Source organism: Lacerta agilis, chromosome 2 (assembly GCF_009819535.1).
Source record: "Lacerta agilis isolate rLacAgi1 chromosome 2, rLacAgi1.pri, whole genome shotgun sequence".
Classification (NCBI taxonomy): Eukaryota; Metazoa; Chordata; class Lepidosauria; order Squamata; family Lacertidae; genus Lacerta; species Lacerta agilis.
In genome coordinates, this window is record NC_046313.1 from 104,878,560 (window position 1) to 104,891,791 (window position 13,232).

At 45.0% G+C, this 13,232-nt stretch overlaps 1 pseudogene; it reads left to right on the forward strand.

Moving 5' to 3' along the window:
* LOC117042370 overlaps positions 1-12,125 on the forward strand; it is a 28,791-nt pseudogene extending 16,666 nt beyond the window's left edge.
* Positions 12,126-13,232: the final 1,107 nt, after the last annotated feature.

Consider the following 13,232-nt stretch of genomic DNA (forward strand, 5'->3'; position numbering starts at 1 on the left):
GACTTTAACCCTTAAGGCATCGAGCATATGTTCCCTATACTGGAAGCCCAGGTTCCCTCCCTTATCTCCCCCTTACAATTATCCAGCAGAGATATCCTGCCTCCCACGCGGGGGCTCCCATTCCCGCTCCCGCTGCCCGGGGTAGCTGCCAGCGTCGCCAGGATTTCGGGTGAGTGCAAAGCCAGTGGCGGGGAAGAGGGTGGGGGTCCAGGATGAGAAGCCCCGGGACGGGGAGAGGCGGCCTGCACAAATTCTGGGCGGGGAGAATAAGAAAATGGAGGAAAGGGAGCTTTAAAAAATAAAAATAAAAATAGGGGCCTTGAAGGTGGAGTGGGGGTGGGTTTCCGCTGTGGAAAGAGAGAAGCTTCCTCCTGCACGGATCTGGAGTTGCAGGGAAGAAGGCGGAAAAGGGGAGAGGGGTGGGTATTGCAGACCAGACTCGCCATAGTAGTAGTAGTAGTAGTAGTAATATTAATTAATTAATTAATTAAATGATATTTATACCCCGCCCATTTTCTGGGTTTCCCCAGCCACTCTGGGCGGCTTCCAACAAAATAAGACACACCAATTGTTGTTGTTGTTCAGTCGTTCAGTCGTGTCTGACTCTTCGTGACCCCATGGACCAGAGCACGCCAGGCACGCCTATCCTTCACTGCCTCTCGCAGTTTGGCCAAACTCATGTTAGTAGCTTCAAGAACACTGTCCAACCATCTCATCCTCTGTCGTCCCCTTCTCCTTGTGCCCTCCATCTTTCCCAACATCAGGGTCTTTTCTAGGGATTCTTCTCTTTTCATGAGGTGGCCAAAGTACTGGAGCCTCAACTTCAGGATCTGTCCTTCTAGTGAGCACTCAGGGCCGATTTCCTTGAGAATGGATAGGTTTGATCTTCTTGCAGTCCATGGGACTCTCAAGAGTCTCCTCCAGCACCATAATTCAAAAGCATCAATTCTTCGGCGATCAGCCTTCTTGATGGTCCAGCTCTCACTTCCGTACATTACTACCGGGAAGACCATAGCTTTAACTATACGGACCTTTGTTGGCAAGGTGATGTCTTTGCTTTTTAAGATGCTGTCTAGGTTTGTCATTGCTTTTCTCCCAAGAAGCAGGTGTCTTCTAATTTCGTGACTGCTGTCACCATCTGCAGTGATCATGGAACCCAAGAAAGTGAAATCTCTCACTGCCTCCATTTCTTCCCCTTCTATTTGCCAGGAGGTGATGGGACAAGTGGCCATGATCTTAGTTTTTTTGATGTTGAGCTTCAGACCATATCTTGCGCTTTCCTCTTTCACCCTCATTAAAAGGTTCTTTAATTCCTCCTCACTTTCTGCCATCAAGGTAGTATCATCAGCATATCTGAGGTTGTTGATATTTTTTCCGGCAATCTTAATTCCGGTTTGGGATTCATCCAGTCCAGCCTTTCGCATGATGAATTCTGCATATAAGTTAAATAAGCAGGGAGACAATATACAGCCTTGTCGTACTCCTTTCCCAATTTTGAACCAATCAGTTGTTCCATATCCAGTTCTAACTGTAGCTTCTTGTCCCCCATAGAGATTTCTCAGGAGACAAATGAGGTGATCCGGCACTCCCATTTCTTTAAGAACTTGCCATAGTTTGCTGTGGTCGACACAGTCAAATGCTTTTGCGTAGTCAATGAAGCAGAAGTAGATGTTTTTCTGGAACTCTCTAGCTTTCTCCATAATCCAGCGCATGTTTGCAATTTGGTCTCTGGTTCCTCTGCCCCTTCGAAATCCAGCTTGCACTTCTGGGAGTTCTCGGTCCACATACTGCTTAAGCCTGCCTTGTAGAATTTTAAGCATAACCTTGCTAGCGTGTGAAATGAGTGCAATTGTGCGGTAGTTGGAGCATTCTTTGGCACTGCCCTTCTTTGGGATTGGGATGTAGACTGATCGTCTCCAATCCTCTGGCCACTGCTGAGTTTTCCAAACTTGCTGGCATATTGAGTGTAGCACCTTAACAGCATCCTCTTTTAAAATTTTAAATAGTTCAGCTGGAATATCATCACTTCCACTGGCCTTGTTGTTAGAAAGGCTTTCTAAGGCCCATTAGAAACACCAAAAGCATCCAAATATCGAAGCCTTCCATTTTGTAGAGGAGATGGGGACATGGATTGATGGATGGCAGAGGGAGAAAGAGGAAAGGAAGAACTTCCTGACAGTAAGAGCTGTTGGACAGTGGAATTTGCTGCCAAGGAGTGTGGTGGGGTCTCCTTCTTTGGAGGTCTTTAAGCAGAGGCTTGACAGCCATCTGTTAGGAATGCTTTGATGGTGTTTCCTGCTTGGCAGGGGGTTGGACTGGGTGGCCCTTGTGGTCTCTTCCAACTCTATGATTTTATGAGAGGAGAACAAAGGCAGGGAGGTCCTGGCAGGAGGAAGGAAGGAAGGGGTGAGGCCTTCTCCAAAGCAGCTCTTTGTTTCTTGAACCCCTTTCATAAAGTAGTGGGGGCAGGGCTACTGAATGTACTGGGGCCCTTTCTATGTCCAGTTGTCCTTTGTCAACAACAAATTGTCACTGTTTTTTGTGTTGAATATATGCTATATGGTCATTTATGGAACTAAAAGGTATCTAAAACTATTTGCACATAACAAAATACGTATTTTCTCAAAGTAATTGTTGAACTGAAATACAATTAAGAAGTATATTAATAGTGAAATAATTATTACGCTCTAACTTAAAATGATTTTGTTATGCATAACAAACTTAGTAATGCAAACACATTGTCATTTGGCAATAACAAAAGTTCCTTTAGAAACACAGTTTACAAAGAATCATGATCTAGTCCCAGAAACTTGCTATAACTTGAAATAATAATAGGTGTAAATATACAATGGAAACTTTATTAAAATGAAATAGCTTTATTAAAATGAAATTGTGTGTTACAACCTGTACAATGCAATTAATACAATGCATTTTTAAAATATAGTATCAATATCACCATAGTAGTCCACACTGTTCATTGGGAGAACAGACCTTTGTACCCTGTTACACTTAGTGAGTGTAAAAGACGGTACTTCTAGAAATATTTCGCATTTTTAAATAATACCAATACTATACGCACCTGTACATCAAAAAATTATTTTACAGGACTAATTATATTAACGCATCTACCCAATACCCATTCAACTGTATAATTTTATCATGATTCATTGGGTACTGTGTATACAAACCGGAAACAAACATGATCTACATTATAATACTTTCCTTCTTGCCTTTGCTAAAGCAAAGTCACTGATGATATCATCAAATGATAAACTGCATAGCTTGTCACTTTTTATGTACATGAGGCTGAAGTAACATAATTTATCTTGAGACATTGTTGTTCTAAATTCATTTTTAATCCTCTTCAGCTGAGAAACAGATCTCCCATCCGCCCCTCCTCCCACCTTGCTGTAAAGCAAGCAGAGTGAGAGCCGCTTACACGGCTTCTGTACCGGCGTTTACTCCTGCTCCGGAATTCCAGCGTCACCTACAGACATGCACAAATGTGAGCTCTCCCTCTCTCTCTCTTCCTTCCTTCCCTCCCTCCCTCTTCCAACTTGAATTAAATATTGGGGGGAGCCAGGTAAGCCCCACCTCAAATACCGTATCACCCTTTCTCAACCTGTGGGTCCCCAGATGTTGTTGAACTACAACTCCCATTGCCCCTAGCTAGCAATATTTTTTGTTTTCCTCTAAAAACTAGGTGCATCTTATGGTCAGGTGCGTCTTATGGAGCGAAAAATACAGCATGTGTAGATGATGAAAAGAAATCATATTTCTTGAACAATTCCAAAAAAAGTTTACTGCATCTAAGCAACAGTTAACTGCTGCAGCAAAACCTCCTGCTCACCAAAAGGACAGGAGGGGGAGGTCTCTTCTCCACTTTTAACCCACCCCACTCCCACTGCATGGAAGGCAGAGGTTTTGTTCATTCACTATCCCATTAAACCATGTGTGTATGTGAAGTGAACCAGGCGCTGCAGCTCCTTACACTCTCACTGGGCTGCTGCAAGAAAAGGCAGCAAAGGAGGAAATGGATGGGTTTGAAGGCTCATTCCGCCTCTCTCCCCTGAGCAAAGGGTGTTTGCAGGGCAGGAGGAGGAGAGCTGGTGGACAGAAGAGGAGTGGGCGGATCTACCACCTCTCCCAGGGGGTCCAGACTCCAGATGCAAGCAAGGTGCTTTCTTCTTCTCCATTCAAGGGCCATCCATGTATTCAGAGCAGTCCTTTTAAGATTAAGTCTAAAGTTCCATGAGATCTACTCTTAGGCCACTACTGTGCATACCATGCCAGCCTTAGGAAGGGAGATGGGAATGGCAGATAGGAGGAATTTCCAAAGGTGTTTGAAAATAGGTGGGGGCTCTTGGGACGGGCGTGCCCAATAGGGGCTTCTACAACGGCAGCAGAATGTCTTGGGCAGGAGAATCCCTGCAGAGGTTTCTGAGATGCCCTTGACCTCTTCCTCCCTGCTGAACCTGCAAACCTGGTCAGGATGGAAGTGTTGTGAAAACTTCCCGCGGGGGCAAGTTGAGAGACTGACCCCCAAGGCGGACGAAGCCTCCGTGCCCTCTGGCTACTGGAGTTCAGGGGCACAAAGATAATATGCGATTGTTCCCCAGCTTGAAGAACAATACGCACAAGTCAGTAAGGCTAAAAACCTACTTTATTGTAGATAAAGTACAGAGTCTGTCTCTGCGCAGCAGCTCATTATTGCAGAGCTATCTGTAAAAGCGTCCAGCATCTCCTGATGCAGAACTGAAAGTAAAATACACCCGTACATTACAATGACATCACATGTGTGGAAAAGCTGGTAGGGCTGGTGTGATTCCCACAGGGTGAATACATGACTCATAGTCATGCTGGCCTCGCTGCTGCAGCGTCTTCGCAGCTCGGCTTGTACTGATATCACAACATCCTCCCCCGATATTAGACAATGAAAGAGCGGCGAAAACTAAGGCATCATTAAGAGAAGTAAACAAACAGTTATCATATACACAGTATGAATCTGTTGTCTTTGTTCCATCCTTGGAACTCTCTGAGACTGGTTCTACCAGTTGGAGCCTTTGATAACCAACTCTCCAGGGGACCAGAGCACTTGCTCTGTGTGTGTTGGCAGAAACAGTGTTGAACTTTGCAACCTGTTGCTGTGGCCTTTTCACATCTGTGAAGTGAGCCTGAGTGTCTCTATTTTGAGTGCAAACTACAGCTACATTTGCAACAGCTGAGATTGCAAACTCTTTGGAGTAGCGTTTGGGCGCCTGACCCTTTGTTACTCTCTCAGATCTATGCAGAAGATGTAGATCCTCTTTGCTGAGTTTCTCCTGAACAGGACTTTTTGGAGAAACTACCAATTGTAAACAGTGGCTCTAAAGATTCTAGCACATCATCATCTGTTGATGGCCTGGTCATAGCATGAGTCCGTCTTTCGATGACAGTGTCACCTGTGTCGGAACTAGCCGTGGTTGAGCTTGCACTGCTACTGCTGGTATCAGAATCCTCATATGTATTGACATCAATGGGAAAGCTTTGGAGAATCTGTGTCTCCGGCTTTACAGTAAGTTCTACCTCCTGAGTAAGAATTACTGTGTTAGAGGAAGGCAATAGAACTCTGTATTGACCTTTCTCATAGCCCATAAAGATGCCTTGGATGGTTGTACCTTCAAGTGATTCCACCCACATCTGAGAACCAAAAACCTTAAGATGCTTAACAGAAGGTTTTCTGTGAAACAGTATCTCATAAGGTGAGCATTCCATTCCTTTTGGAATACTCCTGACCCAAGCATATGTGAAGGCAGATAGGCTTTCAGCCCAATTCTGTTCAGACAGCTTTGCACTTAGCAATTGCGCCTGCATACCCTCACGTAGTTCTGTGTTAATTTTAACACACAAATCATTGTTCCACGATGATTGGCTTACAGCAACTTTGTGCCGAATGCAATGTTGACTTAGGAAATCCTGGAACTCCTGTGAATCAAACACTGGTAATTGATTAGTATACAAACATTCAATATTACCATCATGCATGAAATCTATCTTAGCACAAAATTCAGTGAACCTGGCCAAGACTTGCTGCGGACTTTTCATAGTATAAATCCAAGTGAATTTAGAAAAGTGACCAGACAGCAACAAATAACATTTAGCTCCGCCTCTAGATTGTGGCAAAAGCCCTATTACATCAGCAGAGACCTGCTGGAAACATCTTGTGACCTTTTCTCTGCGTGGCTGTTTGGTAGTCTCCTTGGACTTAGCAGCACCTGCAAAATAAGAGTCTACAACATCAAAACAACAGTCAGTAGAATCAAAAGACAGTAAGAATAGTCCATCTTTGTTCTTCTGAGCTGTAAGGATAACTTGTCCATCCTTAGAAATTGTGCACAGTTCTTTGCATAGTCTGAGCTCGCAGTCCTTCTCGGTAAGCTGCGGTACACTTAGCAGGTTGTAGGCAATTTCTGGCACATATAAGACGTCGCTAATAGATAGCTGGAGACTCTGAAGATAAACAGTTCCAACTCCAGTCGATTTCAGGTGTGTTCCACTCACCTGCGACACGGTGGAGTCCAGCTTCTTAAAAGTCTTAAACAAACGTTTGTTTGACGTCATGTGGTGAGAACAAGCAGAGTTAATAACAAACGCTAGGCCAATGTCAGTGTCCTGCTGCTGCACGCCTTGTGCAAGCAATGCAACTGTGTGCCCTTTGGAGACTTTGGCTTGCGCCTTGCCCGTAGATCCACCGGCTTGTTGGCTCTGATTAGATCCTTTCTTGGGCTTTCTGCAGGTCTGAAAACTGTGCCCTCTCAGGCCACAGTTTGTGCAGCGTATGACTTTAAAAGCTTGCACATGCTCTGTTTGAGCACTAGGTGGGGATGAGGACGCTGCTCCAGCTTCACTCCCCCTTCCATTAGCCTCATTTTGAGCAGCACAACGATCTTGCTCATTTAGCAAAGTTGAGAAGACTCTGGCCACAGTTAAGTTTTGAGCATCCAGGGCACCTAGCTGCGATGCAATAGTGCTATAACCGGCATGGAGGCTATTCAAAACCATGAAACAAAACACGTCTTCATTTAATTGGACGTTGTGTTGTGCGAGTTCACTTCTTAATTCTTTCCTGTGGTTAAGATGCAAACGCAAATTGTCTCCCTCCTTTAGCCTAAGGTTGGTGAGACGTTGGAAATGCAGCATGGAACTCCCTGCCGCGATCCTTAAATGTTCATTTTGCAAAACATTCCAAAAGTCATTAGCGTGATCCAAATCCCTCACGTGAATTAATTGGGATGTGTCTAGGTGCAAAACTATTGTTTCCTTCGCCTGATTGTCCCTGTTTAGCCATCGACCACCAGGGAGCAGTGGAGGGCCATTAGTCACTACATCAAGGAAATTTTGCCTTGTTAGTACTGCCTCCATTTTAATTCTCCATGTCTGATAATTTTCATCAGTAAGCAATGGACATAATGAGGAGCTGTTTTGCTTGTGATCCTTAGCCATTATGGAGAAAAAGCAGGCATTTTACTCTCTGGCTTCAGAAAGCAATTAAGAGGTTTATTGCCTCGTAAATCAGTCCGGTACTCACAGCTCTATTAACGCGTCTTCTCACAGCGGGATACGGCCGTCTTCAGCACGAAACTCCCCCGGAACTCCAGAACGCTGTTTAAGGCTGCTTTCTTTGCTGGCAAACATCAGGCAGAAATCAATCAGAGGTCCGATGTCCGGAAACCAGTCAAACTCTGCTACCAATGTTATGAAAACTTCCCGCGGGGGCAAGTTGAGAGACTGACCTCCAAGGCGGACGAAGCCTCCGTGCCCTCTGGCTACTGGAGTCCAGGGGCACAAAGATAATATGCGATTGTTCCCCAGCTTGAAGAACAACACGCACAAGCCAGTAAGGCTAAAAACCTACTTTATTGTAGATAAAGTACAGAGTCTGTCTCTGCGCAGCAGCTCATTATTGCAGAGCTGTCTGTAAAAGCGTCCAGCATCTCCTGATGCAGAACTGAAAGTAAAATACATCCGTACATTACAATGACATCACATGTTTGGAAAAGCTGGTAGGGCTGGTGTGATTCCCACAGTGTGAATACATGACTCATAGTCATGCTGTCCTCGCTGCTGCAGCGTCTTCGCAGCTCGGCTTGTACTGATATCACAACAGGAAGGAGGAAGATGGACGGTTGACCTGGTCAGACTGTCTCCCGCATCCCTCCCCACAACTTCTGAGCATCCCCTCCCAGGACCCTCAGAGAAATCTGGTGAGTTCCATGGGAAAGGAGATGGGGACAGGGATGGCTGGATGGTGGAGGGAGAAAGAGGGAAAGGTGGAGAGGAGCCCAAAGGCAGGGAGGTCCAGGCAAGAAGAAAGAAGGGGTGAGGCCTTCTCCAAAGCAGCTCTTTGTTTTTTGAATCCCTTTCACGAAGTAGTGGGGGCAGATTTTCTTCCTCTATGCTTTTAAATCTCTGGTGTTATTTCCACTGCAGGATTAAGTGATGATAATGATGTTGCACACCAATCCAGAAAAATGGGTGAAGGGGGCTATGGAAATGCTTTCCATAATTATTTATAATTCATATATTTAAATAGTTTCCGTTACTTTTTTATAAACAGGGTCAGAGTGATACACTCCATCAGCATAAATATACAGTAAATGCATGCACCTCCCCAGTTTACTGGGCTTAAGGGACAAAGGACCCATTATCATGATACACAATTCCTGTGGCATGAGGCTCTGCACATAGGATTGGGCCAGTATTGTATGCGAATTGTGTAAACCTGCCAATCTTACAGACTGCGGTTGTGTGTGAAAGTGGATAAGTGGGATAATAATTTATAGTGACCCTGTAATTCTGCCCATCCATAAGTTTACATGGAGATACTGTGTAAAACCTTGGTACAAATTTCAAAATGAGTGCATAAAACCAACAAAGAGACTCGCAGGATCAAATACTCCACTTTGTCAGACTTCAGCCCACAAAAGCTTAGGCCATAATACATTTCCAGGTATGAGCTTTTAAGGGCTGCAAAAGTTTAATAAACAGAAGCATAGTTAATCGATAGACTTCCATCCAACATGAGACAGTGATAGACAGCAACTTGGATAGCTTAAAAATAAGGATTAGACTGTGCTCTGCCCTTGCGGTCCTAGGCAATAATGCTTCTTCATACTATTTTCTGGAAAGCACAGGAGGGCAGAGGGCTCTTGTGCAGAAATCTTGCTTGCTGGTTTCCGACAGGTGTCTGCTTGGACTGTGAGAACAGGATGCTAGACTAGGTGGGCGTTTGCCCAATCCAGCAGGCTCTTCTTAGTTTCTAATATATTACAATATTTTTACAATAACATGTGGCATAAAACACTTCAATTTTACTTCTTACTCATAGGAGAGACTGCTACTGGAGCCTGAGATCATTTTCGCACTTGGAAAAGAAAAAGAAAGAGATGTGTCTTATAAGCCAGTTCCATCGTAGATTTCTATTATAAAATGATGGTGCTTTTTTAAGTGTGAATGTAATGATCATTGGTTTCTCTTGCCATTATCTCATCTGCATTCCTAAAAATTTGGAACATGGAGAGGACAGTGGAGAATGGAGATGGTGTTAAAATGAGAGAAGTGCACATGGGGACTGACAGTTCCTTTCTTGTTTTTCTTTTTCTAACAGGATTCTCCCCCCCCCCAAAAAAAAACAGGTGAGGAAGATGATGTTCAGGATTCTACAGGGCCATCTGTGAATTCAATGGGAAGAACAAAAAAAAAAGTATAAATGCAGGGAATGTGGAATGTGCTTTAATCACTGTGGAAGAATGAGGATACATCAACAAACTCACATGGGGGAGAATACATTTAAATGTCTTGAATGTGGAAGGAGCTTCAGTCAAAGTGGAAACCTTAGTATACATCAACGAACTCACACTGGAGAGAAACCATTTAAATGTATTGAATGTGGAAAGAGCTTCAGTCATAGTGGAACCCTTAGAAGCCATCAACGAACTCACACGGGGGAGAAACCCTTTGAATGTATGGAGTGTGGAAAGAGCTTCTCTGAGAGTGGAACACTTAGAAAACATCAACAAACTCACACAGGGGAGAAACCATTTAAATGTATGGAGTGTGGAAAGAGCTTCTCTTACAGTGGAACACTTAGACAACATCAACGAACTCACACAGGGGAGAAACCATTTAAATGTATGGAGTGTGGAAAGAGCTTCTCTGACAGTGGAACACTTAGACTACATCAACGAACTCACACGGGGGAGAAACCGTATAAATGTATTGAATGTGGAAAGAACTTCAGTTCATATGGAAACTTTAGAAAACATCAACAAATTCACACAGGGGAGAAACCATTTAAATGTATTGAATGTGGAAAGAGCTTCAGTTCATATGGAAACTTTAGAGTACATCAACGAACTCACACAGGGGAGAAACCATTTAAATGTATTGAATGTGGAAAGAGCTTCAGTGAAAGTGGAGCCCTTAGAAGACATCATCGAACTCACACAGGGGAGAAACCATTTAAATGTATTGAATGTGGAAAGAGTTTCAGTCGTAGTGGAACACTTAGAATACATCAACGAAGTCACACGGGGGAGAAACCGTTTAAATGTATTGAATGTGGAATGAGCTTCAGTGAAAGTGGAGCCCTTAGAAGCCATCATCAAACTCACACAGGGGAGAAACCATTTAACTGTATTGAATGTGGAAAGTGTTTCAGTCATAGTGCAACACTTAGAATACATCAACGAAGTCACACGGGGGAGAAACCGTTTAAATGTATTGAATGTGGAATGAGCTTCAGTGAAAGTGGAGCCCTTAGAAGCCATCATCAAACTCACACAGGGGAGAAACCATTTAACTGTATTGAATGTGGAAAGTGTTTCAGTCGTAGTGCAACACTTAGAATACATCAACGAAGTCACACGGGGGAGAAACCGTTTAAATGTATTGAATGTGAAATGAGCTTCAGTCAAAGTGGAGCCCTTAGAAGCCATCAACAAACTCACACAGGAGAGAAACCATTTAAATGTATTGAATGTGGAAAGAGCTTCAGTTCATATGGAAACTTTAGAGTACATCAACGAACTCACACAGGGGAGAAACCATTTAAATGTATTGAATGTGGAAAGAGCTTCAGTTCATATGGAAACTTTAGAGTACATCAACGAACTCACACAGGGGAGAAACCATTTAAATGTATTGAATGTGGAAAGAGCTTCAGTCATAGTGGAGCCCTTAGAATACATCAACGAAGTCACACGGGGGAGAAACCGTTTAAATGTATTGAATGTGGAATGAGCTTCAGTGAAAGTGGAGCCCTTAGAAGCCATCATCGAACTCACACAGGGTAGAAACCATTTAAATGTATTGAATGTGGAAAGAGCTTCAGTCATAGTGGAGCCCTTAGAATACATCAACAAACTTGCACGGGGGAGAAACCATTTAATTGTATTGAATGTGGAAGGAGCTTCAGTTTTTATGGAAACTTCAGAATACATCAACGAACTCACACAGTGGAGAAACAATTTAAATATATTGAATGTGGAAAGATCTTCCGTTGTAGTGGAGCCCTTAGAATATACTAACAAACTAACTCGGGGGAGAAACCGTTTATAGTGGTACCTCGCAAGACGAATGCCTCGCGCAACAAAAAACTCGCTAGACGAAATGGTTTTGCGATTTTTTAGGTGACTCACAAAACGAAATTTTCTATTGCCGTGACTCGCAAAACGAGGCATTTGTCTTGCGCGGTACCACTATAAGAAGAAGCGGGAACCTGCTGCTGTGAGGAGAGCGGCGGCGGGAACCTGAAGCGGAGCGGCTCCTCCTCGTCTTCGCCGTGGCTCTTGGAGGGAGTTTGCTTCCCCCTCAGGCACAACTCCACCACCCTTCCCTCCCTCCAGCTGCTGCTGCTGCAACCACCCTGCCGGTGCTTGTCAACAGCAGGGGAGCTGAAGCGAGAGAGCCAACAGCAGGGGAGCCGAGATTCCCAGCCGCTTATTCCCAGCCTGCCGGTGCTCGTTGCTGCTGCTGTTGCTGCAGACTTCCGCTCCTCCTTCCTTACCTCCTCCCCCCATGCGCCACCCCTCCCCCAATCTGTGCAGACGCTCTGCTCCGAGCCCCCCTCGCATTGCAGGGGATGATGGACTGTGCCTGGCGGGGGTGATTTGGTGTTGATCGCACATTATCACTGGCAGGTTGGACTGGTTGCTGATGGACGGCTTCTACTAACGGTGCCTGCCCGTGCACACCCAAGGAGGGAGGGAGAGAAGGAGCGACTAATTTGCTAATCTGCCCTTAGCTTTCTCCTTCCTGCCTGCCTGCCTTCCCTCCCCAGCCAGCCAGCGGGCGGAGGGCATAGCACTGAGCATCTGTCAGAACATCTTGACGGGTGACACTTGCCTTCCACCCACCAGCAGCCCCCCATGTTTCCGCCCCTGGCAGCTCCCACGAAGGCGCCGCCGGAGGCTCCCGTCGCGATGTGCCCCAGAAGGGGAAAAAGTAGGCTTTAAAAGTGCCGTGGGGTGAAGAGAGAGGCTTTCATCTTGCTTAATCCGTCCACTGCCCGCCGCGTGCTCCGCAGCTCCAAAAGGGAACATGTGGAATGTTGACTCAGCTCAAATTGGGGAGTCTTCATGGGGGAGCGGGGAGGAGAAATGGCTTTTAGGGCTTGTGGATTTCACAAGTAGCGGCGGGGAGCAGAAGGCAGGACGGCCAGAGCATTGGCTGTGGCCCCAGGAGCACATCTGACTCGCCCCCTGCAGCGCTGGGTTTCATAATGCGGCGGTGGCGGGAACCTGAAGCGCCGCGGCTCTCAGAGGGAGTCTGCTTCCCCCTCAGGCACAGCTCCGCCGCCATTCCCTCCCTCCGGCAGCTGCTACTGCTGCTGCTGCTGGCAACAAGCCCCGACTTTTTGCCCATAGGAACGCATTAATTAAAGTTCAATGCATTCTTATGGGAAACCATGCTTCGCAAGATGAAATTTCCGCAAAACGAAACGACTTGCAGAACAAATTAATTTCATCTTGCGAGGTACCACTGTAAATGTATTGAATGTCAAACTGACAGGGAGACTCCGTAATCAAGGCGAAGAGAGGATGGAAGAGGGTTGGAAAAAAATTAAAATTTATCTTAATAAATATTGTAGTATTTAGTGTATTTTAGGAGCTAGTTATAGGTTTTTGCTTTTAGTTTTATGAAGTAGGTAAATTAAAAGTTTTTGAATAGTATGTTGGTTAAGAGGTTGATTA